We start from the raw sequence: 27,209 nt of genomic DNA, 5'->3' as shown, positions 1-27,209 counted from the left end.
CACCCATATTTAAGTGATTGATACTTACTAAATTTTTCTAATCTCTACCCTTTTGACGTTGCAGCGTCTTACTGTTGTAGATGCTGTTCCGGTAGTAACATTTTAGCATTACGGAGGCTGGGGAGCTCATCTAGAGGTTGCAGCAAGTCCATTGTACACCTGTGGGGCAAGTGACTTTGTTTTTTTGTTGGGGGGCATTCCCTCCTGATTCAGTTTAATGTCTCAGTTTTACTGTTATTAAAACCCTTCCTCCTAAACTGAAGGCACCAGGTAACCCAGTGGCGTGATTAACCATGGAGTGTTAGGTTTAGTGAGCCAGACAGGAGGCAGATATCTCCTTATGCCATTGCATAGGTAGTCCGCCTCCATTAAGTAGTCAGTCACCCCCGCCCACCCCAAGGCTATTTCCCCTCCTCGTTTGGAGGCTACACCACCCCCGAGCTAGTATTATGTGCCTCACTCTTAGTTAGCTAGGGCTCCCCTTTACATTTTCTTCCCGCTCTGCTCGCAGAGCTCGGTTAGCTATCAAGTTAATGTCAGCTGTAGGTGCAGGTGCTAGTAGTATCTATCTATCAGCCATAACATTATTACTACCTGCCTAATATTGTGTAGGTTCCCGTTTTGCTACCAAAACAGACCAGACTGGTCGAGTCATAGATTCCACTAGACCTCTGAAGGTGTGCTGTGGTATGTGACACCAAGATGTTAGCAGCAGGTCCTTTAAGTCCTGTAAGTTGGCACCATGTGTTCTCCAAGTAAGCGACCCACACGCACCTGGCCATCCATGTGATATAAAATAAAATGTGATTTATCAGACCAGGCCACTTTCTTTCATTGTTCCCTGGTCCAGTTTTTATGCCCCATTGTAGGCACTTTGAGTAGTGGACTGGGGTCAGCATGGCACCCTAAGTGGTCTGCGGCTACACTGCCCCATACGTCTTCTGACACCTTTCTATCAGAACCAGTATTACGTTTTTCAGCAATCTGAGCTACAGTACCTCATCTGTTGGATATGACCACATGGGCCAGCCCTCGTACCCTCACATGCATTAATGAGCCTTGGCCGCCCATGACCCTGTTGCCGGTTAACCGATTTTCCTTCCTTGGACCACTTTTGATACTGACCACTGCAGACTGGGAACACCCCACAAGATCTGCAGTTTTGGAGATGCTCTGAGCCAGTTGTCTAGCCATCCCAAACGGATGGCAGAATTAACTAGGAGAGACATTCCGTTTTTGGCCTCAGATAGGAAAGCAGAACTATTCTGGCTACTGTTCACTAGGCCCCTGTCCCCACTTCCTAGATCTAGCCCTCCACAATCTAGCTCTGTGGACTCAAATGAGGGTCATGTTCACTTCACTAGTGGCCTTGGTCTCCTCCATTCCTCCATCTCCCCTACAGGTCCTTCCCAATTCTCAACCTACTCCTTTAAAGGCTTTGGGGACAGGTATGTTCTCTATTAGGTCTGTGAATGTCGGCAAGAAATCTGACGACACCAGTTCAATGAGTTGAGTAAGCAAGAGCTTCTTTATTCAAGTGCGCACAGGGGAGAGTCCAGTTCGCAGACTTCTCTACCCCTCCTTAATTTTCTAACAATATATAGGCAAAGAAGCCCAAATAGTTATTAGCATATTGTCTAGCCATCTGTTGGTATATTTACTTTGATTTGCTGACACACACGGTTTAAAGAGGTGAAGAAAAAATAGCCCCTCCCCCCAGACATGTGCAATCTTTACTTACAGAAGGTCAAGAAAGGGACAACTTGTCCTTTGTCGTGGCGGACTCTGATTCTTTCGCAACAAGGCACTTAGAGCAAAGAAAACATACGAAAACATACCATATGTACACATTCTTCCGAGACACAAACAAGACATAAGTAAACTAAGAAATGAGGTAGACAGGTGATTGTAGTGTTATCTTATCTGCTATCAGCAGAATAAGCAATGAGGTAAAGATCATTGTGCTGACATCCAGAATCAGCAAAATTCTTCAACTTCCACAGTCCCCCCTTTTTATTCTTACGGACTCACTGTAAGAATCAATTTCTTCAGAGTCCAGTGGAGTTATAAGTTGGCCAATTCCATGAGCCTTGCTCCTTCTCATATTGATCTTCCAACATGTCACTGTACAAAGTCTCTAGGGGAAACTCATCAAGTGGGAAGTCATCATCATATTTCTGTTCCTGGATCTGTGGCATTGCTCTTGTTGGTCCGAGACATTTTTGAATAAGTGTTTTGCAACAAACAACAATTACATAGATACATACAAAAGCCACAAGCAACAAAAACATACCAGACATCAGCTTTGCTCCAAGTGAACCAAATAGTCCGCCCAGACCAAAAGGATCCCAAGTAGTCTCCCTAGATCTAAGTCTTTCCTGAAGTTCGCTCACCTTTTCCATATCATGTTCTATGGATACACTATTGTCTGCAATGTAAACACAACATTTATCTTTTAGAAGCGCACAAACCCCTCCCTTTGAAGCTAATATATAATCTAATGCCATTCTATTCTGCAAGGCAAGCATTCTTATTTGTCTTTGTTCATCATTTAGTTTCCTTATCGCAGCAGTAGTATGATTAAGCATATCATCAAGTACATCAGCTAAAGCATTAACTTTATCATATAATAGACCCACACCCACCATAGGGAATAAGGATCCCCAAAATTGTTCTTCCCAAAGTCCTGACTTAATGTGCGTCTTGGATGCAGAGGAAACATCCCGATAATTTCTAACTCTACCTGCCGGTAAAGTATTATGCATTGTAACTGCGGGTACTATTCTTCCTAATAAACAACATCCTACCCAACCTAATGGCAATACTCTATAGGCCCATTTTCCACACAACCAATAAATCCCTACTTGCAGATTGTTTCCAAATGTTTGTAATGAGATGTGAGTTTTCTCACTAGATACCATCAGATTAGCAGTATAGGCATAAACTGCAAGAAATTGTGCGGCGACCCAATCACTGGTATTTCCGTACTCTACTGATTCCCAGATGTTATATCCTGTCATATTTAACAATCTGGATAGGCAACCTACTTCTTTACGGGGAGCACCTCTAGACTCATTCCGCCTCATCCATAGGGTCCCACCCACTGGTCCTACATCCATTAATGGTATTCTCTCGGAACTAATAGGGGCACTAGTTCTACTTGTGCGGATAGTGTAGCTCCTATTAAAATTTATTCCAAAATCATCTCCTGTAAAAGGTATTCCTATCCAAGGGCTCTGCTGAGTATGCGGAATATATCCACAAACCCAACAAGGCTCCGAAACATTAGAAGCATTATACACCTTTCTCAACATTTCTACAAAGGTATTATCTTTTTCCCAAGGAGAAGCGTGCAGATCACGTTTAATTTGTGAATGTATCTTATTCTCTGCTATATTTTTAGTAGGTTCTGATCTGAACACCTGAAAAGGACTACAAAGAAAAAAGAAACAAATAACAAATACACTTAGTATAAAACAGGTAACCATAATATATTTAAACATTTTTGCACCTCCTGATGACCTCATTCTTCGTATCTTCACGAGGGGCTCTTGCCAATCTCGTTTTATGTTGGTTAACCAGCTGGGATTATTGTGCCCGATGGAATGGTTAATTTAGGAGCGTGGATTGGGTTTTGGCACCAATTTAAGATGAGTGCAATGAATCCACGGTGTAATTTCAGATACCTTTACAGCTGTTTTAGTGATCAGTAGTACTTGGTATGGACCTTTCCACCTGGGCTGAAGAGTCTTTTTCCGTTGGAAATGCTTTACCAGCACGTAATCACCTGGTTGGATGTGATGAATTGGTTTTTCGTCCTCGGTGTTCGTGCGCACAGCAGCAACCTGGGATTTAAATTGCTCAAGAGATTTTATTAGTTTTTTACAATACATTTCTATTGTGTCATCAGTTAGAGCATGATCATGTCTTAGTAACTCTAGAGTATTAGCAGCTATCATGGGTCGACCCATTATGAGTTCATGAGGAGAACATTTAATAGCTGAGTGTCGGGCATTTCTTATTGACATTAAGGCTATAGGTAATGCATCTGGCCATTTTAAACCTGTCTCGGCACATATCTTGCTAATCTTATTCTTTAAGGTGCCGTTAGCGCGTTCTACTTTTCCTGCGCTTTGTGGATGGTAGGGACAATGTAAATAATACACAATTCCTAGCCTATGTGCTATCTCCTGCACTATCTCAGCAGTAAAATGAGTTCCTTGATCAGAGTATATATGCTGAGGAATTCCATACCTAGGAATGAACTCTTGTAGCAACTTTTTAGCAACTGTTAGAGCGTCCGCATGTTGGCAAGGATAGGCTTCTATCCAGCGGGAATATGTACACACCACCACTAGTACATATTGATAATGTAGAGATTTAGGCATTTCAATAAAATTAATTTGCAAATTTTGGAAGTGTCCTCAAGGACAGGGAGTCTTTCCACCTGGGCTGAACAGTGAGGTGGGGGAGCATTAGCTTCCACTTCTCCTTCTGATGTAACTACAGCATACCCAGTACAACGCCTGCCGTCAATATCCATAAATGAGGAACCATCTACAAAGTATTCGATATCAGGGTCAGTCAAAGGTCGCTCATACAATCAGTCGCAAGTAGTTTGTAATTGTTCTATCAAAATCACACAATCATGAGGAGTTCCCCCTCCTGGTTCTGACAAAAGAGTGGCAGGATTTAACACTGTGCACCGGTGGACGGTGGCATTGGGTGTACCCTGCAAAACAATCTCGTATTTAGTCAGCCTACTATTAGTAAACTGTGTCGATCGACGGGTTAACAATGCACTCACTGCATGAGGAACCATCACTTTCAGTTCCTGTCCCTGAACATGGCCTGTGCTGATTCCAGTAAGGCAGCAGCCGCTGCCACAGCCCGCAAACAAGGGGTTAATCCAGCTGCCACAGAATCAAGTGGAGTGCTATAGTAGGCAAAGAGTCTCTGTCCCTCTCCGTGGCTCTGGGTTAGTATTCCAGTGGCATTACCCTGTGTTTCATGACAAAACAAAGTAAATGGCATATCATAGTTAGGGAGCCCAAGAGCAGGGGCACTCCACAAAGCCTCTTTTAACTGAAAGGATAAACCAATTCAGCATCGTCAGTATTAGGTTCAATAGAGCAAGCATCAGCAAATTGTTACTTGCAGATCTACAATTTCTATCCAAATGCCCTGGCTTGTTACAATTAAAACAAATAACATTCTAGTTTCCTTTCTAGAGGAAGATTGTCCGTTATCTCCCACTACATCAGACGGAGAGTTCTGTGAATAGAACTGTCTCTGACTTTCCATCAACATTCTCTGTTCTTTCTCTCTAACTTTTTCTTGACGTTCCTTATTCACTCCTTTTGCTTTTCAAAATGTTTAGCAGCTGCTATCATTTCAGAAAGCGGCTTCTCTCCTAAAACATTATTAGTGACACCCTTATGGAAGTCTGGTAACAACCCTTTTACAAAACAAGATACAATCAACTGTCTTGCATTAACCTCTGGATCTGTCACACCACTGTGTCCTATTACAACTTTCGCTACTCTGTCAGCGAATTCACTTACTAATTCATTCTTTCCTTGCATTGTAGAGTTAATCTTTCCCCAGTCAGGTCGTTGTGGCCATGCAGTCCCACAAGCTTGTATTATACGATCTATTGTCTGTTGTCTCTCAGTACTCAATCTCTCAATAAACGGTTCATTTGCCCAAGGTGTTACACCAGGAATTCTATTATAAGCGTCAATGAACTGTTTTCTCTCTGCGTCAGTCATGACCAAATCAAACAATTGCATAAAATCCTTTTTCACTGGATCATAAGCAGTAGACACACTACGTAATTCTTTACAAAACTGACCAACAATTTCAGGTCTGGGGAATCGATCTTTCAACAGCAATAATTCCCCTGGTGTCCATGGATGATGGACCGATAGAGGTACACCTCTCTCATCTCTAGCCCCCCCAGTCTCTCTCATGGGCATAGCATGCACAAATGTTTTTTCCTCAGCATCAGAATCTGAATGAGGATCTAAAAGGGGCTTTCTGGATCTAGTTCTACATGATGGTCCTGTGGGCTGAATATTGGACCTTGATATTTTAGGAGGATCAGATTGCCTTTCTTCGTCTAGGGGTGAAATAGGAGCTGGTGGTACAAATGGGACAAGCTCCAAAGAAAGTGGCAACTCTGCTTCTGGACCTGCAGGGTGTTGATTAGAACCAGGCATATTAGGGTCTGCTGGTTGAGGTCCATTATATGCGGGTGGGTCAAATAATTCTTGAGTCCATAGATCAGATGGATCTAAGGATGGATATAGCGAATTATGGACCTTAGGTGGTCCTGGGGTTACAGACACCTCCTGTGCTTTCTTAGAAGTCTCAACAGGTTGAGGTGTTTGAGCACCCTTTTGATTCTTAAAGTTACCTGCCGGACGGCAAGGATATTGGGAATTAGCAGAACAGGTGGGGTCTAGTAACTTCTGCTGTTTCTGTATTTTAACGTTGTCCCACCCTTCTTGATACCATTTCAAGAAAATCATTCTTTCATTCCTTTTCACATCACACATATTCAAACATTCTTTCAAATTATCTAGTATTTCTACATTCAAACTACCGCCAGCTGGCCAAACATAACGGCTTTCATTATCCTCTTCAGATATTTGCTTCCAATGAGACATATATTTTCCTGCCTCCTTTCCATGTTTTCTTATCATATATTCTAAGGGCGTCCCCTTAGGCACATTTTTTGACAACAAACTCCCCATCTCCTCCGCTACAATAATCCGTGACTATGTACTTCAAAATATTTACACTAGTTCTCACCACTAGGTACTTTACAATAGCCCGTGATTATGTACTCAAATAGCTACACTAGTCTCTCACAACTAGGTACTTTACAATGGTCCCTGACCATGTAGTAAACAATAGTTACACTAGTCTCTCACAACTAGGTACTTTACAATGGTCCCTGACCATGTAGTAAACAATAGTTACACTAGTCTCTCACAACTAGGTACTTTACAATGGTCCCTGACCATGTAGTAAACAATAGTTACACTAGTCTCTCACAACTAGGTACTTTACAATGGTCCCTGACCATGTAGTAAACAATAGTTACAATTAAACAATTCAAGATCTTATAGGTCTTACTTACTCAACTCTGGATCCCGTCACCCGGATGGAATACCGAGGACGACCTTACCCTCATCCACCCAATAATTAAACTATAGGCATTTCAAAAGGTGCCTTACCTCTTTTTGATGGCCAAGGATTAGGTGGATCAAGGTTTAGTCCGCTCCTTCGGTTACCGCTTCCGAGACTGTTGGGATCCCGGACGAGCCCCCAAGTGTGAATGTCGGCAAGAAATCTGACGACACCAGTTAAATGAGTTGAGTAAGCAAGAGCTTCTTTATTCAAGTGCGCACAGGGGAGAGTCCAGTTCGCAGACTTCTCTACCCCTCCTTAATTTTCTAACAATATATAGGCAAAGAAGCCCAAATAGTTATTAGCATATTGTCTAGCCATCTGTTGGTATATTTACTTTGATTTGCTGACACACACGGTTTAAAGAGGTGAAGAAAAAATAGCCCCTCCCCCCAGACATGTGCAATCTTTACTTACAGAAGGTCAAGAAAGGGACAACTTGTCCTTTGTCGTGGCGGACTCTGATTCTTTCGCAACAAGGCACTTAGAGCAAAGAAAACATACGAAAACATACCATATGTACACATTCTTCCGAGACACAAACAAGACATAAGTAAACTAAGAAATGAGGTAGACAGGTGATTGTAGTGTTATCTTATCTGCTATCAGCAGAATAAGCAATGAGGTAAAGATCATTGTGCTGACATCCAGAATCAGCAAAATTCTTCAACTTCCACAGGTCTCTTTCAATTTTATTCAGGATGATCATAGAAAATACATTTTGGAATGAAAAGAAGCTGAGTTATCCTCCCTTGTGAAGAAGCCTCGATGGCTCTCCTATTTAAAGACCTCAGACTTGCCAAGAAATGATCTGTTCCTGAATATGTTCTGGCCTCCAGCTTTTACAGGCATGTTATAAGTTCCCACTTACCCTAATAAAAGGGAAGAATTAGAATAATTTAATCAAACTAGTAGAACTTGCTCACAAATATGGTGGTCATGCCTTTTATGATTATCACAGATCATTTCCAGCCAAGGCTGCTGAGGCTTTAGTGCAGTTAAACTATATTCCAGCCTGTAGAGAGGTGGATACGGAATTAATTTGTAGGCATTTTGCAGGACTTAAAACTACTGCTTGTCATATTTTTCAGTATACAACCCATTGAGTTCCCTCCCTCCCGATGCCTAATCCTCCCAAAACTCACAAAAAGTTATGTAGACCCATCTCCTTCCTGGGCAGATCTCAAATGTGCGACAATTTTAACACGTCTGGTTGCCATTTTAGTCAGTGCACACTCAAATGCTTCCTGGAGAGGTTGCAGTACCATCCCTCTTCCGAATTAGTGATTTTTTTGATTAAGGGTTTATCATGTGTTTTTCATACAGGGATTGTGGCTCTGCCTCAAGATTCCTTAGAATGTACAAACCTTATTTCGGCCTTACCAGATCTGGATGCCGAACTGGCGAAAGGGTTTATTATGAGCCCCTTTGATTCCCCTGCCTTTCCTATCTGGAGAGTTAGCACAATTGGTATTGCTGTAAACAAATTCTCATTTAAAAAAAGGAGACTATTTTTTTCCAGACTCTTATTCCTTGGTTCAATTCCCTCATACCGGCTAAAGAGTTTTCCCTTTAATACGCCTCCATAGAAAACACTAATCAGGCCATAGTCCATTCAGGGAGAGATGCATGGTTTTCCAAAGCAGATATCACCTTTAAATTGTTGCCTATTCATCTGGATTAATAGCATCTGCACAGAATTAAATGAAGGGATAAATACTACTTTGTGACCGACAACTTTTGATTTAAGGAGTAGTCTGAAACTGTTTGAAACCCTAGCTGATGCTTTGTATTGGCTCTTGCTAAATTCCTGCCATTGCCCCATGGTTATCCATTACCTAGATGACCTTTTGACTATCAAATCACCTGAGGTGTCCCCATGAAGTCTGCAAAAATTAATGGAATTGTTCACTGAGCTTCATATCCCAGTAACTCAAGACAACACAGCAGGGCCGATTACAGTTATAGAATTCCTGAGGATAATCTTTGATTAAAATGGAAGCCAGCTTGCCTATTGTTAAACTTCAAATAATCCAAGAACATATTTAGGATTTTATGAGGTCTGCTATCTGTTCTAAATTACAATTACTGTCCCTTGTATGTCTTCTAAATGTTGCTTTGCGGATAATTCCTCAGGGGAGGTCATTCATCTCCCTTTTGTCAGAATCCCATAGGACAGGTGATGCAGTTATTATGGAAGCTAGGTCTCACCTAAGTACATGGGCTAGGTTTCTTAGCATATGGAACAGACAATCCATGTTTATTCCGCAATCCAGTATTTCTTCCACAAGGGGTCAGGATCAACAGATAGCTGAGGCATGAACATTTACAGCATTGTTTGAAATGTATCTTATTGTTGCGGCAGCGGCACTATCGGGCAGAGAATGGATGAGTGACACTGTCACCTTTTTTACAGATAATTTTGCTACTGCTGAAATTATCAATAAAGGCAGGTCATCCTCTGTCCATATTATGTGGTTTATGCATAAACTAACCTGGCTATCTGTACATCACAAATTTTCCATTGGATGTTCTCATCTGGAGGGAGTTCAGACTATAGCTGCTGATTCTCTCTCTCATTTTGACTTCCAGAGGTTTTTGAGGTCCACCTTATAGCGGGGGCAATGCCAACTGCTATTCCAGTTTTGGACAAGTTTGTCATATTACAACTTGTCAAAGGACACTACGTTTCTCATCATTATGTGCTGTTTCTCGGTCATTGGTAAACTAATCAATGTGGTCGGAGTGCGCAAATTCAGATTTTTCCTACTAATTTCCCCTGGTGCCTGGTAGCAGTCCTGGGAGACTTATTATGATTTTTGCCCAATAAACCAAAGACTGTACTATTTTGCCCTTTCCCAGGGATCTATTATCATCAATTGCATTTATACAATATATTAGTTTATTATGAGCCAAGATAGGTCTTAACCTGCTAGCATTTTGGGGCACTCCTTCAGAATCCGGGCAGCCTTGGAGGCTTCTAAAAATAAAGTTCTGGCCCATATGATCAAGAAGCTAGATGGGACTCCTACTGTTTTTCCCTATATATTCCCGAACCAACATTTGAAATTCGTAATGCTTTCTTATAACTTGCACTTTAGTAATATTGGTACCTATTGTTATGTTTATTCATTATTATTAAGTTATGGTCTGGCTAACTTCAGTTTTGGCAGACATCTGTTGGCAGTGACCGGTTGGAGCAGTCCAGGAGCTCTGTATCTGATGAGGAGGGTCCCAGCTGTGCGGTAGAAGCGGCGGCTGCTGTTCCTGAGCCCGGATCTTCTTCTGTTGTGCAGTGGCGTGTTCGTGGACGGAGTCCCTCTGCTTCTGATGGCGGCGTGGTGAGTGCTGTGCACTCCGGTGCCGGCGCCCAGGTGCCTTCATCTGCGGCGGGCCTGAGCTGGATGGGATGTCCGGTGCCTGCTCCAGGACAGAGCAGCACACGGGAAGAATGGAATGTCCTCTACTGGGGGAATGCTCAATTGCAGTCTTTACAGATGATGCTTTGGATGTCCTGGGTACACCGGCTGTTTTTCAGCGTGGTTGTCAGGAACTGGGTCCATACAGACAACTGTAATGACTCAGAGCGCCCAAAGATGGTGTTCAGGCGTTATTGCGCAGTATCGGAGTTGGACAGGGCCTGGAGCAAGGCGACTGCACTCTCCCGGGTGGGCATCTAAGGTTGTGCGGCCACATACCAGGGCCCTAAAAATAGCAGCTGATGTTGTCCAGAACAAAGCAAAATTTGGTGATATCCTACAGGCACCCTGGAGCAGGCATGAGACATAGCAATAGAATCATGTGAAGGATGCTGCAGGCTGGGAGTATGGAAGCTAAGTAGAGTAAAAGCAGAAACATAGCGAGCAAGGGGGACCAAGCAAGCAAGGGACAGGAAGACCGAGCAAGAAACATAACCAGACAAGACATACATGATACAGGACACAACAAAGGACAGGGAACAAGGAACACAAGGGATGGAGTGAGGAGCCCGAATCCTCGGACGCTTCTCCTTTAAGCAAGGATAGGACATCTTAACTGGGACATGGGGAGAGAAGAGAGGAACCAAAATCCTCAGATGATTCAGGGAAATGAGGGCAAAGGTACACAAAAGACAGACAAACATGAATACAGGAACTAGCCTAGGACTATGTGATAACAATTGGAGATTCCGTCACATCATATGGCCATAGTATGCTTAGCCCACTACTACGGCAAAGTGCTCCAATATTCGGTGGGTCCCAACACTAAACCCTGCCTATTGAATCAATAATAAGTGAATCTAAACACAAAACCAAGGACATGCAGACTGCGGACTGAGACAAACATAACAAACATCTTATAAAGGAAACAGAGCAGAAGCAAAGAGCAGAACTAGAATCCAGGAATCAGAGCTTCAGCACAGAGCATATGGAAATGCAGGAACAGATTACAGCAAAACATGGGAACTGAAGCAAGGCAAGGAAAACTGAAGCAAAGCAAGGGAACCAAAGTTGAGCAGCTCCGCAGCCAGAATGGGGCCTGACTTAGAGCGGCCTTTACATTGGTTCTTCTCCTGCACCCAGTTCTGAGGCCAGGCCTGTTACATTCACCTGTTTTAGCGGTATGAGGTGGGACAGGGTGTCCCGGGAGCTGGCCAGGCATGTCCGTATACACAAGGTGCCCCAGGTCCTGTTGCTTCACGGGGTGATGATCTAGGGCAGGTTCCCATTAGAATGTTTTTTCTAATATTAGGGCTGATTTACAGCAATTTTGGGCGGCCTATCCACAAACCTTTTTTGATCGGTTGGAGATCGTTCCTCGGGCTTGGTGGCGGGGTACGAATTCCCACTCTGGTATTGACCGGGCGAGGAAGCAGGTCAATAAGACAATTTCTCGTTTCATGGTTTTTCGCGGTGGGATTGTTGTTAAGCACATGGAGTTGGAAGGTGATCCTTCAGGTCTGTTTTGGCAGGATGGAACCCATTTGTCGAACGGCTTGAGAGGGCTGTGTCGGTGGTGGGGGGACAGTGAGATGCAAAGGGGTTGCATCCTCTGGCTGTGGCGGTTGTTTAGTGGGGCTGGCATGGTGCAAGGGTTAACCACCTAGAGGTGTGGTTAAACTTGTGGTGCACAACCCCTAGGGTTAGGTGCAGGATACCGCTTGGGCTTGTGCCCTTGTGAATCTGGTTGCGAACAGGGCTGCCGTGCATGGGACGCCGGTGGTCGCAACAGGGATACAGTGTTATGCCTGTGACAGCCGGTGTAGTTGATTGTAACATTTGGAATAGGTATTAAGCAAAAGTTGGAGATGTTTGTTTACAAATTAATCAGGTGGTCAACAAGGGGTTGGCTTAGTAATATTGTTATGTGTTTAATATGTTTGTACCACGTGCTTTATCACGTGTTATTCAGTGTTTATGTTATTTCAATAAATAAAGTATTGATTGCTTTTCGTGTCACGGTGCGGAAGGCGAAGCTGACTCCACTCTGGCCACATTTTTTTATTCAAAGTTGACTTAAACAATACATTATAAACATTATTGTGTTCATGTGTGGTTCTTGGGACGGGGAGAGCGCCGACATTGACAGTACCTTGGTCATGTGAATGACAAAACTTTTCAAAAGTTAAAGAAAGCTTTTTTTTATAAGATCATTAGCAAATGTCTAGTACAGAAACAGTGCTATCCTGAGCCGGAAAAAAGCAGAGAATTAGGGTTGTGTTTTGGAAATCCTTGATTTTGTATAATATAATAAACAAGTCTGCAATAATACCTCTTGAAAGATATATTTGCATACAGTGATGTATTTCCCCTCTTCTGCCTTCATCCATATTGATAAGCACCAAGATATGACAAAATATCATGGTCCTCTGTCTCTTAAATGCATGCATTGCTACATAAAGCACTATAGAGGCTTGTGCTGACTCAATATATTCCTTGTAACCAGCCCACTGAGCAGAGGGGCTCTGCCATAGGTTGGAATACGTCATCGATCACACAGGGTTATTAATGCACAACACAATTGATATTGCTAGTTATTTATGTTGTCCATAACAAGTGGATATGATCGTGGAGTGCACAAACAAGTAACATTTATTTTAGGGGCAATATCGTCCGGAAAGCAGATTCTAGATATCTGATTCTCGCTTCATTTATCGCTATGTTTATTGTTCATTTTGCGTGTAGTTCATTAAATCTGTGGCATCATATTTTGTGTAAAACATATCTTAGTCTTTTCTCTTATGGATTGCTATCATCAACTATACTAGCAAATATTTAGAAATCTACAGATGTTGCTTTTGACTGAAATGAAAACAAAACATTTCAAACACAAGAAACAGATGGTATGTAATTTGGCATGCTTAGATAAAAAATCTCATGAATAATGGGTCCAATGAATTTGCCTCTAAGCATTATTGATTCTTTATGCATCCTTAAAGACAAGTGAAATGACAGTCTTTTTCAATGGGCCTGCATTTAAAAAATACCAAATTAATTCTTTATCAGCACTCATGTTAATACAACCAAATTTTTATTTAGTTAAAAGTTTAACTTAAAGGGGACTATTTACTTAAAGAACATATATTCGAAAAATAATATTAACTGTAAATCCATTTTAAACCTATATTATACTTCTTAATAAATGTCTAAAATCTCAGAATAATAAATTTTCCTTTCTTGTTTTGTTTCTTAGGTAACTGTAACCACAGTTTATTGTTCTTTATAGGATAAGTGGAACTAAATAGGTAGTTAGTTACAATATGTATTAAGGTTAGACATTTTGTAGAGGGTTTGCATGAGGGCTCCGTCCTTTTGCAGAAGCACACCGGGAGGCCTGATTTAACGGGGAGAAGTAGAAAAAGAAAGGAGAAAAGGGAAAGAAGACAGAAGAACAAGAAAAGGCAAGAGAAGAAGCAGAGCTATGGAAAAAGAGACAGGGACACAAGAGTTCTCCCTGAAGAAGGTAGGGAGACACTGCGAAAGAGCATGAGTAAGAGTGTAAGACAGTGTGAGAGTGTTAGAGAGCGAGTTTAACAAAGCATGCGTAAGATTCAATGAGAGTGAAAAAGCAACAATATGCAAATGAAAATTTGGAGCTCTCTGCTTTGTTTTGGGTTTTTTTTGTTGGGGGGCCCTTCTTATTTTCAGACAATAGGCATGTGCAAATGGGCTAATTTTAATAAGAATTTTTGGTTTCCTTTTTTGGCCCATTTATTTTTGGCCAATTACGTTCCCTGCCTATTCGGTTCAGACAAATATCTGAGGGCATTTTTTATTTGGGAACGAAATTTGTTGCCCAGTACACGTATTCACTATCATTCACTCCTATTCACTATCACTCTCTCAAACTCTCATTCTCGTTCACTTTCTCTATCACAATCACATTTCCCTACCTTCTTTGCTGACCACTTCCGCTTCTGCTTCCACTTCCACATCTTCTTGATCTTCATATTTTCTGTTATTTATCTTTTATCTTGTATCTTTATCCGCATCTCCGTGGACATAACCTGGTAGGAACTTCAGCCAAAATGGAGACACTTCTGGTGATGTCTTCTCTTCTGATTGGAGGAGCAAGGGAGAGGACGCCACTGGAAGTGTAGCCATTTTGCCCAATGGTGAACTTCCACCAAAATTGTGAAGTTTTCGGTGACATCTAAGGTTTGCAAGAATAATTTAGTGAAAATGTCCAAAGAGTTACAGTGTCCTGGATATATTTCTCTTTAATGCAATCCAGAGAGAAAGCAGTTCTTGTCAGCATGAAAGTAGTTCTTCTACCAACAAAGCCTGAGAGCAGGAGTTCAGAGTTCCAGATACATGTAGTCAAAAGGAAATATGGTCAACGAAGGATGAAAGAATAGACAATTTAGCCAAAGCAAATGCACAGGTAAACAGCAAGATACTGAATACTAAGCAGTCAAAGTAATCAAGCATTAAGAGGTTTCAAGTGGTGCTAAAATTGGACACTTGACCAGACCCAATTGAAGAGAATTCAGATTAATGATTATGAATTCAGGCTGATATAGAAAAAAAGCAAGTAAAACCAATGAATAAAAATATAGAATTGCTATTCCCCATAGATAAAAAATATTTTAAAGAATTGATTTAGCTTAAATTCTGCATTACATCATCAACTATTAGAATATGACTTATAGAGGTGATTATATGAAAAAAAAAAAATGGGGATGTTTAAAAGAACAAAGTACTTTTCCCTTTTTTTTTCTTAGTTTTATTGATGATCTCAAAGAAATATTTAATTTATTAAATATTTTTAAACATTTTATTTCTTTATACAGCTACTTATCATACATGACAAGACAACAAGCTATTATGTATTTGCATATATAATTTGATTTGAGTTGGATATGTGTTATAACACATTCAGTTGCTGTAAATAAAAATTCAAGGTCATCTTAAAAATGACTATATACACATTGTGACAATAATTTATATAGTCATGTTTTATGTTACCATCATCAAGGGATTAACTAGAAGCCACAGAGTCCCAGTAAAAAATTGCACACTCTTCAACTACACAAAGAAACGTGTCCAACAGTACCATCCTTGCCACCAGTTTGTCAGTGCCAATGTTTCCCCCAAACAGCTTGTCAGTGTAAATTTTGTCCCACTTGTTTACTTGCAGGCCCCCTTCGTATGAAGCAGCAGCACCAAGTAGGGGAACAGGAACGGTCAAAAGAGGAGGGAGCAGTGGTGATTCAAGCAGCCCAATACAGACTAGGGAAAAACCAAGGAGAAAGACAAAATATCTAGATTACCCTATTCAGAAGCACCCATCCTACCCCTTAGAGAAAATCTTAGTGATGCAGCAGGACAGTTAGCAGATTTGTGTATGTCCCATTTTCAACTATTGACTTGGTCAACTGGAAATCTAGTCATCCACCTTACTAAGTGAAAAACTGCCTTTTTCCATACCATCTTTCAGTTTTTCCAACCCACACAAGGCAATATAGATACCCTATTATATAGTCTGTTATACTGCCTTTCCCAGATCCTCAATAGACATGAATAATGTAGACTGATATGAGACAGTTAAAGGAGTACAGAGTAGAGCCCTGCACTGGACTGTTTTCTTAATCCCGCCCTTTCCCCCTGAAATTCTGACCATTACCGCTCGCTCCCGAAACATGTGTGTTACACTCCCGTCTGCTTCGGTAACATATGTGTCCAATCCGGCCCGCTCCTGCAAACATCATTCACAAACATTCGTTCACTTATTCATATACTCATTCATTCCCTCATTCAGATACTCATTCATGCACTCATTCACAGATACTAATCATTCACAGATACTCATTCATTCCCTCAATCACACATACTCGTTCATATAAACTCCTCCACACCCTAACCTGAACTGCTGATTTTCTGTGCACTCCCGCAAGGCTGCCTTCGCGTTGCTCACACACAGTTTCTCTTTTCTTGTCCCGCCCAGGGAAAGCAGGAATGAGGCAGAGTCATGTGACGTGACGTAAATTCACGTGACTCCACTGGGTTCCTGGGTGGAACAAGAGAAGAGACGATGTGTGCGAGCAACGCGAAGGCAGCCTTCCTTCCCTACTGGGACCTGAAGGTACATAGTCTGACCACCCGCAACACCTGAACAATCGCCCGCACCTGTAGGTTTTTTGACGAGTCCCGCATCCTGATGCAGTCCTCTAGTACAGAGCAGCAATATAAGAAGCCCTGGCAGATTATGCAAAGAAACCTGTGAATTTCAAAAAGATATATGATGTCATACAGGGAAAAGATTAACCTCTATCCATTTTTTATATACACTAATAGAAGTAGTAAGAGTATACGGGATGGATCCAGATGCCGCTGAAAACCAGAGGCTGTTGATTAATTTATTTTTATGTCAGAGTAATCTAGACATACAGAAGAAATTGAAAAAGACAGAAAAGATGTTAAGAAAAATCCTGTCAGATGGAAAAAAGATAAAAAAAAGAAAGGAAAATTCAAAGGCAAGTGATGGCTGAAAGGCAAGCATCTGTCAAAGCAGCAGTACTAACTCCAGAAAAGAGAAGGAATAATAGGAATACTAAACCATGTAGGGACAGGAATGAGCAAGTAGAAATGAATCAGTGTTATCATTCCAAGTAAATATGGCACTGGAAAAGAAAGTGCCTGGAGTTGGGAGAGAAAATGCAACAGGGAAGGAGAGATGAGAATGAAGATTAGAGGGGATTGAGAGCACAGCTGTAATGGACATTTTTGATTCCTCACAGAAAATCCCTAATTAAAGACTATGGAAACATAGAAACATTTGTCAGCAGATAAGAACAATTTGGCCCATTTAGTTTGCCCAATTTTATTAGTCCCTAACCGTATCTTATATCTAGGATATCCTTATACCTATCCCATGCATGCTTAAACTCCTTCACTTTATTAACACCTACCACTACTATAGGAATAATAACTATGCAAAAAATCATAGGATGTTGCATGCAATGTTTACCTAATCTGATCAACATGTGCAAGATCATCCATCTATCATAGCCTTCACCGAGTCAAAGAATGGATAGTATAATGAACATACCTGGTAAACTCTATGTTCATAGGATATAGTTATATTTCTATATCATTTGTAATGCCAGGGCTGAACCAGGTTAATTAATCTATAGTTGAATGTTGTCCTGCTCTAGGAGTGTGCATAAGTGCATGACTCAGCTAACCTCTAGCCTCAGGTCAATAAACTAGATGAGATGTCTTGAAAACAGTAGCAGAGACTTTTGCTTGGGATAGTTTTTAAGTCAGATCACATTCTTTTTTTTCCGTAACAACCACATAGAATTATATATGTTTAACAGTTGTATAAATACTTCATGTTCTGCTATTTTAAATCAGAACTGAAGTATACTGCTTTGCCTGTTCATATTTTCCTTTGATCGCGACTGAAGACCATCACACAACCACCACCGTGTTTAACTGTTGGTATAACAACAAAAGTAATTGGGGTAAATGTGAGATGAGCCTTTGTGTTCTTTTTGGTCATCAGTGGTTTCACCTTGCTACTCTCCTACGGATGCCATTTTTTCTTCATTCTTTTTCTTCTTTTGGAATCATGAACACTGACCTTAACTGAAGCGATAAGTGAGGCTTGCAGTTCTTCACATGTTAGTCTGGGTTTTTTGTGACTTCTTGGATAAGTCGTTGATGCTCTCTTGGAGGAATTTTGGTAGGCAAGCCACTCCTAGGAAGGTTCACCACTGTCCCAGATTTTCTTGATTTGTAGATAATGACTTTCACCTTGGTTTGCTGGAGTCCCCCAGCCTTGGAAATGGCCTTATATAATATATATGACTATATTGCTAATAATACAGTATACAAAATATATAGTTAAAATATGGTTAATATATATTGTTTTGTGCACTGGGCACAGTCATGCTGGAATAGAAAAGGGCCTTCCTCAAACTGTTCCCACTGTTACCTCAACCCCATTGAACACCTTTGGGTAGAATCGGAATCGAGATTAGGAGCCAGGCCATCTTGTTCAACATCAGTACCTGCCCTCACAAATGCTCTGTTGTAAGAATGGGCATAAAGTCATACAGAAACATTCTTAGATCTTATGGAAAGCCCTCTCAGAAGTGTGGAAGCTGTTATAGCTGCAAAGGATGACCACTTGCATATTAATGTCTATGTATTTAGAATGCAATGTCATAAAAGTTCCTGTTGATGTAATGTTCAGGTGTCCCGATATTTTTGTCCATATAGTGTATCTTGAAATATGCCTGGAACACATGAAGCTGAGGGGAAAAATAATCTTCTGTTCTTGAAAGCTTTTTAGTTGCCTTGAAGGGTTATTGGGGTATCTTTAAAACCTTGAAGGGGTGCACTTTTAAACAAAATATACAAAATACACAAAACAAAATAAATAAAAAAAAACAATAAACACAATATACAGTATCTCACAAAAGTGAGTACAACCCTCTTTTTATAACAGCGTAATATGGCAATATTATAATATTGTATAACAGTGTAAATTTGCTGTCCCCTCAAAATAACTCAACACACAGTCATTAATGTCTAAACCTTGGCAACAAAAGTGAGTACACCCCCTAAGTGGAAATGTCCAAATTGGGCCCTGAATGTCAATATTTTGTGTGGCCACCATTCATTTCCAGCACTGCCTTAACCCTCTTGGGCATGGAGTTCATCAGAGCTTCACAGGTTGCCACTGGAGTCCTCTTCCACTCCTCCATGATGACATCAGTGAGCTGGTGGATGTTAGAGACCTTGCGCTCCCCCACCTTCTGTTTGAGGATGCCCCGCAGATGCTCAATAGGGTTTAGATCTGGAGACATGCTTGGCCAGTCCATCACTTTTACCCTTAGCTTCTTTAGCAAGGCAGTGGTCGTCTTGGAGGTGTGTTTGGGGTCGTTATCATGTTGGAATACTGCCCTGCGGCCCAGTCACCAAAGGAAGGTGGTCATGCTCTGCTTCAGTACGTCACAGTACATGTTGGCATTTATGGTTCCCTCAATGAACTGTAGCTCCCCAGTGCCGGCAGCACTCATGCAGGCCCAGACCATGACACTCCCACCACCATTCTAGACTGTAGGCAAGACACACTTGTCTTTGTACTCCTCACCTGGTTGCCGCCACACATGCTTAACACCAATCGGACCACAGGACATGGTTCCAGTTATCCATGTCCTTTTCAGCAAACTGCGGCGTATGGTCTGAGCACTGACAGGCTGACCCCCCACCCCTTCAACCTCTGCAGCAATGCTGGCAGCACTCATACGTCTATTTCCCAGACACAACCTCTGGATATGACGCTGAACACGTGTACTCAACTTCTTTGGTCGACCATGGCAAGGCATGTTCTGAGTGGAACCTGCCCTGTGAAAACGCTGTATGGTTATTTTGAGGGGACAGCAAATTTACACTGTTTTAAAGGCTGTACACTCACTCCTTTACATTGAAGCAGAGTGTAATTTCTTCAGTGTTGTCACATGAAAAAATATAATAAAATATTTACAAAAATGTGAGGGGTGTACTCACTTTTGTGAGAGACTGTAGTTTAGGATTATTTTTGATGTTTATGGGTAGTTTTCCCCTCCAAATTCCAAGGTGATTATTTTTGCTTTAATTGAGAAAATGTCTTTGCTTGAAACAGCTTTGCTCACCCTTAATTTGGGGGCATGTTTTTACAATTATTTAATAATACACAGATGGGGTAATTCAAGAGACTTTGGAGAGTCATATGTAATATTTCACTCGGCTAACATTTGAGAAATACATAATTATATATCCTAATGCTGACCTAGCTGTGTAAGAAAAAATAAATAATGATTGTAGGTTTGATCCCTCATTGGCAAAATTATTGTTTTGTGTAATGTGTTATTATTCTAGCAGCAACCCAGGAATCTGAATGCCTTTTATGCTTTTTACATTGTGCACTCCCCTTACTGTATATTTTGTGTTGAAAATGTTCTACATTTAAAGATTAGGTACATACCACATAAAAATGACACCACAAGCACAAATACTTTAATTCAGAAACAACATTTGTTGCCAGAAAGGAACCATCCAGACCATCTACTTTGTCAATTTTTTCCAGACCTCAATCAGTCCCTGGCCTTGTCTTAGATTCAACATAACTTTATGCCTATGCCATGCATGTTAACCGTAAAAGCCCCCACCATTTATGATGGCAAACTATATAATTTATATACCACCCTCTCCGTAGAAAAAAAAATTGTATCTTGTTCTGCCCAAAGCCTTCACCCCCTCCACACTTATAACCTATCTTGACAAAACATTGAAGAACCGAACAAATATCAATACATATTGTCTGTTTTTGTTGATGTTTTCAACGGGTACTGTGCTTCTAATTAAGGTGCACTTACTTACAAAACTGCAGCGTGGCAAAACAGCCGCTAAATTAAAAAGTACACAAATGTGTGTGCATTATTAGAGATGTTCATTATAACTGTCTAGCCTGGCAAATCATAATTATCCAAACAAAGTGCATAGAAACAAACAATTATTTCTTTTCAGGGATTTCATTTAATTACTGGTGATGAATATTATTTCTCAAGTGTATCTTTGCTCCTTGAGTGAAGGAAATTTGACCAAAAGTCTGGGTGTCATTATACATTTCCATAGCAAAACTACATAACATTTAAAGACTGATGTGACTAAAATATAGAAATAATTATTTAATTATATAAAAAAGTAAAAATCAGGAAACTAAGAAAATATCATTGGAATTATTATTGTTATTCCACATACATCTTGGGGCCTGTGTAAAAGATTAGCCATGCTTACTAGTTCTTAAGATTACATTTCCCAGGTTAATCAAGCAATTAACATGCAGTAGAAGATACTCACAATGATCCATGTTCATCTGGTGCAGCAATGAAGATATCTCTATTTGCCTGCAGTAAAAATGAGGCCCTAATGAATTATTTAATTAGAACACACCATCTGGAATATAATCCAGTCCAGAATGTATTTTATCATTATATATAATTTATCATATATATAATATAGTATTGGCCTGTTTATAGGCTGCACTGTTTTTCGTATCCCCAGACACTCGGGACATGCAGTTCCGGGCACTGGGAAGGTGTTTTTTTTCCAGGGGACCTGGGGACCTCTGACAGCCAGTGAATGTCTCCGCGATGCAGACAACCCCTGCTAGGGGTTGCCAGGGCTTCTGCAACAGCCCCGGCGAAAGTGGCGGGCAGCATCAGAGGTTGTCTACGTGCATTGCACAGACGTCAACCGGCTGCCCTCACTAGACACCAGAGAGTCTCGGTGCAAGTCTAGGGATGTATTGGTAAATCGGGGGGGGCAGAGTGGCATATCTGGGGAGCAAAATGGCAGTACTTGTGACACTTTGTCACAATTATATTTCATAATAACATTGGCGGCGCTACAGGGGCCAAGTGGGGGCTATAGCCCCCCTAGATTATCCCTTGCCCCCCTTTTGTCAAGGTTTCAACATTAATGGCTATGTGTTGAGTTATTTTGAGGGGACAGCAAATTTACACTGTTATACAGGCTGTACACTCACTACTTTACATTGTAGCAGAGTGTCATTTCTTCAGTGTTGTCACATGAAAAGATATGATAAAATATTTACAAAAATGTGAGGGGTGTACCCACTTTTGTGAGATACTGTATATATAAATATGTGTGCGTGTTTATGGACAGGTGTGTGTGTCTAAGAGCAGTGTACAGTATATAAAAAGTCTACACACCCCTGTTAAAATGCCAGGTTCTTGTGATGTTAAAGAATGAGACAAAGATAAATTATGTCAAAACTTTTTCCACCTTTAATGTGACCTATAACGTGAACAATTCAATTGAAAACCAAACTAAAATCTGTGAGGAAAAAAAACTCACAAGTGTGTGCACACCCTCTTATAACTGGGGCTGTGGCTGTGTTCATAATTAACCAATCACATTCAAACTCATGTTAACTAGAAGTCATCACACACCTGCCATCATTTAAAGTGACTCTTATTAATCACAAATAAAGTTCAGCTGTTCTTGTAGAATTTACCTGACATTTGCTTAGTTGCATCTCAGAGCAGAAGCCATGGTCCGTAGGGATCTCATTGTTGAAAGATGTCAGGGGAAGGGTACAAAAGATTTTACAAAGCTTTAGATATACCATAGAACACAGTGAAGACAGTCATCATCAAGTGGAGAAAATATGGCACAACAGAAACATTACCAGGAACTGGACGTCCCTCCAAAATTGATGAAAAGACGAGAAGAAAACTGATCAGGGAGGCTTACAAGAGGCCTACTGCAACATTAAAGGAACTGTAGGAATTTCTGGCAAGTACTTGCTGTGTGCTACATGTGACAACAATCTGCCATATTCTTCATATGAATGGGCTATGGGGTAGGGTGGCAAGACGGAAGCCTTTTCTTAAAAAAAAACCAAAACACCCAAGCACAGCTGAAGTTTGCAAAAACAAAAATCACATACCTCAAAAGCACGTGGGAAAATGTGTTATGGTCTGATGAAACCAAGGTTGAACTTTTTGGCCATAATTCCAAAAGGTATGTTTGGCCCTAAACAACACTGCACACCCAAAGAACACCATACCCACAGTGAAGCATGGTGGTGGCAGCATCATGCTTTGGGGCTGTTTTTCTTCAGCTGGAACCGGGACCTTAGTCAAGGTGGAGGGAATTATGAACCAAATACCAGGCAATTTTGGAACAAAACCTTCAGGCGTCTGTTAAGAAGCAGAAGATGAAGGGGAAGTTCACCTTTCAGCACAACAATGACCAAAAGCACACATCCAAATCAAAAGCATGACTTCACCAGAATAAGATTAACATTTTGGAATGGCCCAGCCAGAGCCCAGACCTTAATCTAATTGAACATCTGTGGGGTGATCTAAAGAGGGCTGTGCACAGGAGATGTCCTCGCAATCTGACAGATTTTGAGTGCTTTTGCAAAAAAGAGTGGGCAAATATTGCCACGTCAAAATGTGCCATGCCAATAGACTCCTACCCAAAAAGACTGATTGCTGTAATAAAATCAAAAAGTGCTTCAACAAAGTATTAGTTTAAGGGTGTGCACACTTATGCAACCAGAGTTTTTTCCCTCAAAGATTTCAGTTTTCAGTGTTTTGTAATTGAATTGTTCACAACTACAGCTCTCCTGACAACAACCAGGCAGCACGAGAGCCTGTCCCTCTGTATCTGCACTTATTTGTAAATTATAAAGCTTTTGAGAATTTTCCTCTTTCTCAGGTCTGAAGCAATCTCTGTGGAAGAGAGGAAGATTTTTGAAAGCTTGTTTTTTAAGTATTATGTTATTTCAATAACAAAAGTATCATTGCATACTGCAATACTCTGGTATTTTTGGCATCTTATTTATATACCGTATTGGCTCGAATATAGGCCGCACTTTTTTCCCCCACTTCTTTAAAGTGGGGGTGCGGCCTATATTCGGGGTCTAGCGCCCGATGCCCGGGACATGCAGTCCCGGGCGCCGGGCAGGCAGCGGGGTTAGGATACAGATCCCCCGCAGCGGTGCAGGGGACCTGTATCCTACTCTCCGATGCGCTCTGACAGCCTCCCCTGCCAGCACTTTCCACGGGGGGGGGGGGGTGCCGGCACGGGAGGTTGTCTAAGCGCATTGTGCGGGCGGTCCCCGGCTGCGGAGGTTATTTACCGATGACCGTCCGCACGATGCATTTTACCTCTGCCCCCAAGACTTACCAGAGCAGACTCCCGGGTGTCTTGCGGGGCCAGCGGGGGACATATACGCAATACGCGTATACAACTTCCGGTTCCGGCACATTCGGGAGTCTGCTCTGGTAAGTCGGGGGGGGGCAGAGTGGCAGCATATCTCGGGGGGGAGGAGGAGGAGGACAGTGGCAGCATATCTCGGGGGGGAGGAGGAGGAGGACAGTGGCAGCATATCTCGGGGGGGGAGGAGGAGGACAGTGGCAGCATATCTCGGGGGGGAGGAGGAGGACAATGGCAGCATATCTCGGGGGGAGGACAGTGGCAGCATATCTCGGGGGGGGACAGAGTGGCAGCATGTTTTTTTGGTGCTTTTTTAAAGAAAAAAACTTTTTCTTTAAAAAAGCACCAAACTTTTAGGGTGCGGCCTATATACGGGGGCGGCCTATATCCGAGCCAATACGGTAATTAGTTTTTTCAGTGACATGATTTAGTGGTGGAACTTATTAGTGCCCCTATATGTTGTTCCTAGAGTCACCAATGCTTAATAATAATATGTGGATTGTCAAGATTATCTTTACAGCACATTATACATACTTAGTTTGGGTTAAGATTTATTTATAAAAGGGTCAATATATGAATATTGTAGCTTGTGTTTTTTATTTTAATTTTTGTTTTTATATACAATTATGTGCATCTAGTAAGATAAGTGTATTACAATAGGCTTTGTCTTGATGAGAATTCATTCACGGTAACCACATACAACAACAAACTAAAATTTAACTAAACTTGTATTTAAACTAAAATGTATAAGTCATATTTTCATTAAAGTGTTTTACACTCTGTAAACCATTTAAAATATTAATTACATATTAAATAATATGTGTAAATAAAAAACAAATAAAATGAATACGTTCTTCAACAAGTAAAGAATATTATTTTTAAATTAATAATACAAAAAATAACTAGAAATGCAGATCACTAAAAGGTAGATTGGTCTATTGTATTAATGGGTAACTTGTCTAACCAGATATTCTAACACACGGAAAGCAACTCACAGATTCAGTAATTTTCAAGTTAATTACAAATGCATTTGAGTTGCTGGGACTTGTGTGGGTTTTAGGTGATGGCATGCAAATTAACCTAAAACTTGTAAAACATCCTGCAATAAGTCAAAGCCCTGTTAACCAAGGCTGGGGCGATGCTCCTATCTACCTGCCCCACCACATGAAAGTTAAAATTATAAAAAAAAATAGAAAACCTTACCTCCCTTCTCCTAACCACCCATCCAAGTACATTAGTGTGCAATGGGGTTGGCAATCCACCTGTCACCTGTAAGGGGGAAAAAAGGTTGACTTACCTTTTTAAGGACCAATCCAAATTGGTTAACTCACATTCCATCTTGTCTTCTGCTACAATTCTTAGCATTAATTAGACTGTAAGCTGTACAAGGGAGGGAGGGAACTCCGTTCTTAAGGTTTCATATGTTTTGTACCCCAACCAAAATGGCTATAGTCCACTATATTAATATGTACCTGCATTTGTTGGACCTCCCATTTTATTGTGATGTAAACTCTAAAGTGCTATCTAAATCTGTTAGCTCTGCCATCAATAACAACCTACTTGGCTTGTCCTACACCCCATGGACATGCTAGCGGTCTAAGCTTTCAGCAAGTTAAGGATGATAATGGATGAACACATTCCAGACATTAAATGCATGTTTAGTTTTTGGTGATGGCTACTGTTGTAAGCGCTCTTTTAGATGTTTCAAGTAAACATACTTGACAATTGAAGTTGATATTCTCTAATAACTCTCCATTAGAAAATGTAATTTTATTATTTCACTGTAGAAAGGAATTTCCCTATAATGTTGTTGAGCCTAGCACCCCTCTGTTGAAAAGGATAGTGGTGATTGACTCCCTGGTGGTGGCCACAAGAATATGCTTGTGCTGGCTCTTAAAAAAGACAAGCAGAGCTTTTTGTTTCTTCACATCCAGCAGATCATTATGTGACTGTTGTTGAAATAGTTAAAATGTTTACTATTTCCATCTATTATGGGCCCTTATTTATTCATTTGTTTTTTGTGAGAGATACAGGAAAGATGTGACTTGAAGTGATTCCATATAGCAAAATTCCTGCAAGTAGATAGAAAAGCTGATTGACAACAGACTGTTAATTATGTTGTCCCACTAGGTAATAAAACACTCTCAGAGGCAAAGATTATTTTGGTTCAGCAGACATTAAAAATATATGTTCCCTCGCACCTCACTGTGAAGCCAAAGTTTCCAAAAATGTGAACAAAATTAGTGTTTTTTAGTAAATCCTGATAAAATATATATATATTTTTTTTTTACTCGCCTCACCTTATTTAGAGGCATTGGTGTATGATTGTCAGTAGGTCACGGTGGTTGGATGGTAGGGGTTGGTTATGTGGCTGGCATGGTGCAAGGGTTAATAACTTAGAGGTGTGGCAGCTAGGGCCGGACTTGCCCACCGGGATACCGGAAAATTTCCCGGTGAGCCGGTCGGCCCGTGGGCCAAGTGGCCGGCAGACCAATACTCAAAACAGCTGCTAAATGGCTGCGAGCGGGATTGAAAGCAGCAGCCGGGCCGACTTCTTCAGCCGCCGGCACCTAACCAAGTTAAAGGGGCTAATGGCCATGCCTCAGCATTTCGTCCCACGTCTTAAAAGGGGTGGGACGAAGAGTTGAGGCACGGCCATTGGGCGGCGTGTTGTGTGCATGCCGGCCCCTTTAACTTCATGAATGCCGGCCTCCACCCGCTGCCCTCACCGGACACCAGGGAGTCAGAAGCAGTGGTAAGTCGGGGGGGGGCTATATGGGTTGCATA

This window comes from Sceloporus occidentalis, unplaced genomic scaffold, assembly GCF_023333645.1.
Source record: "Sceloporus occidentalis isolate IW3139 unplaced genomic scaffold, rSceOcc1.0.p SCAF_27, whole genome shotgun sequence".
NCBI classification, from domain to species: domain Eukaryota; kingdom Metazoa; phylum Chordata; class Lepidosauria; order Squamata; family Phrynosomatidae; genus Sceloporus; species Sceloporus occidentalis.
The sequence above is the reverse complement of the archived record's forward strand: the minus strand, read 5'-3'. Positions refer to the sequence as shown.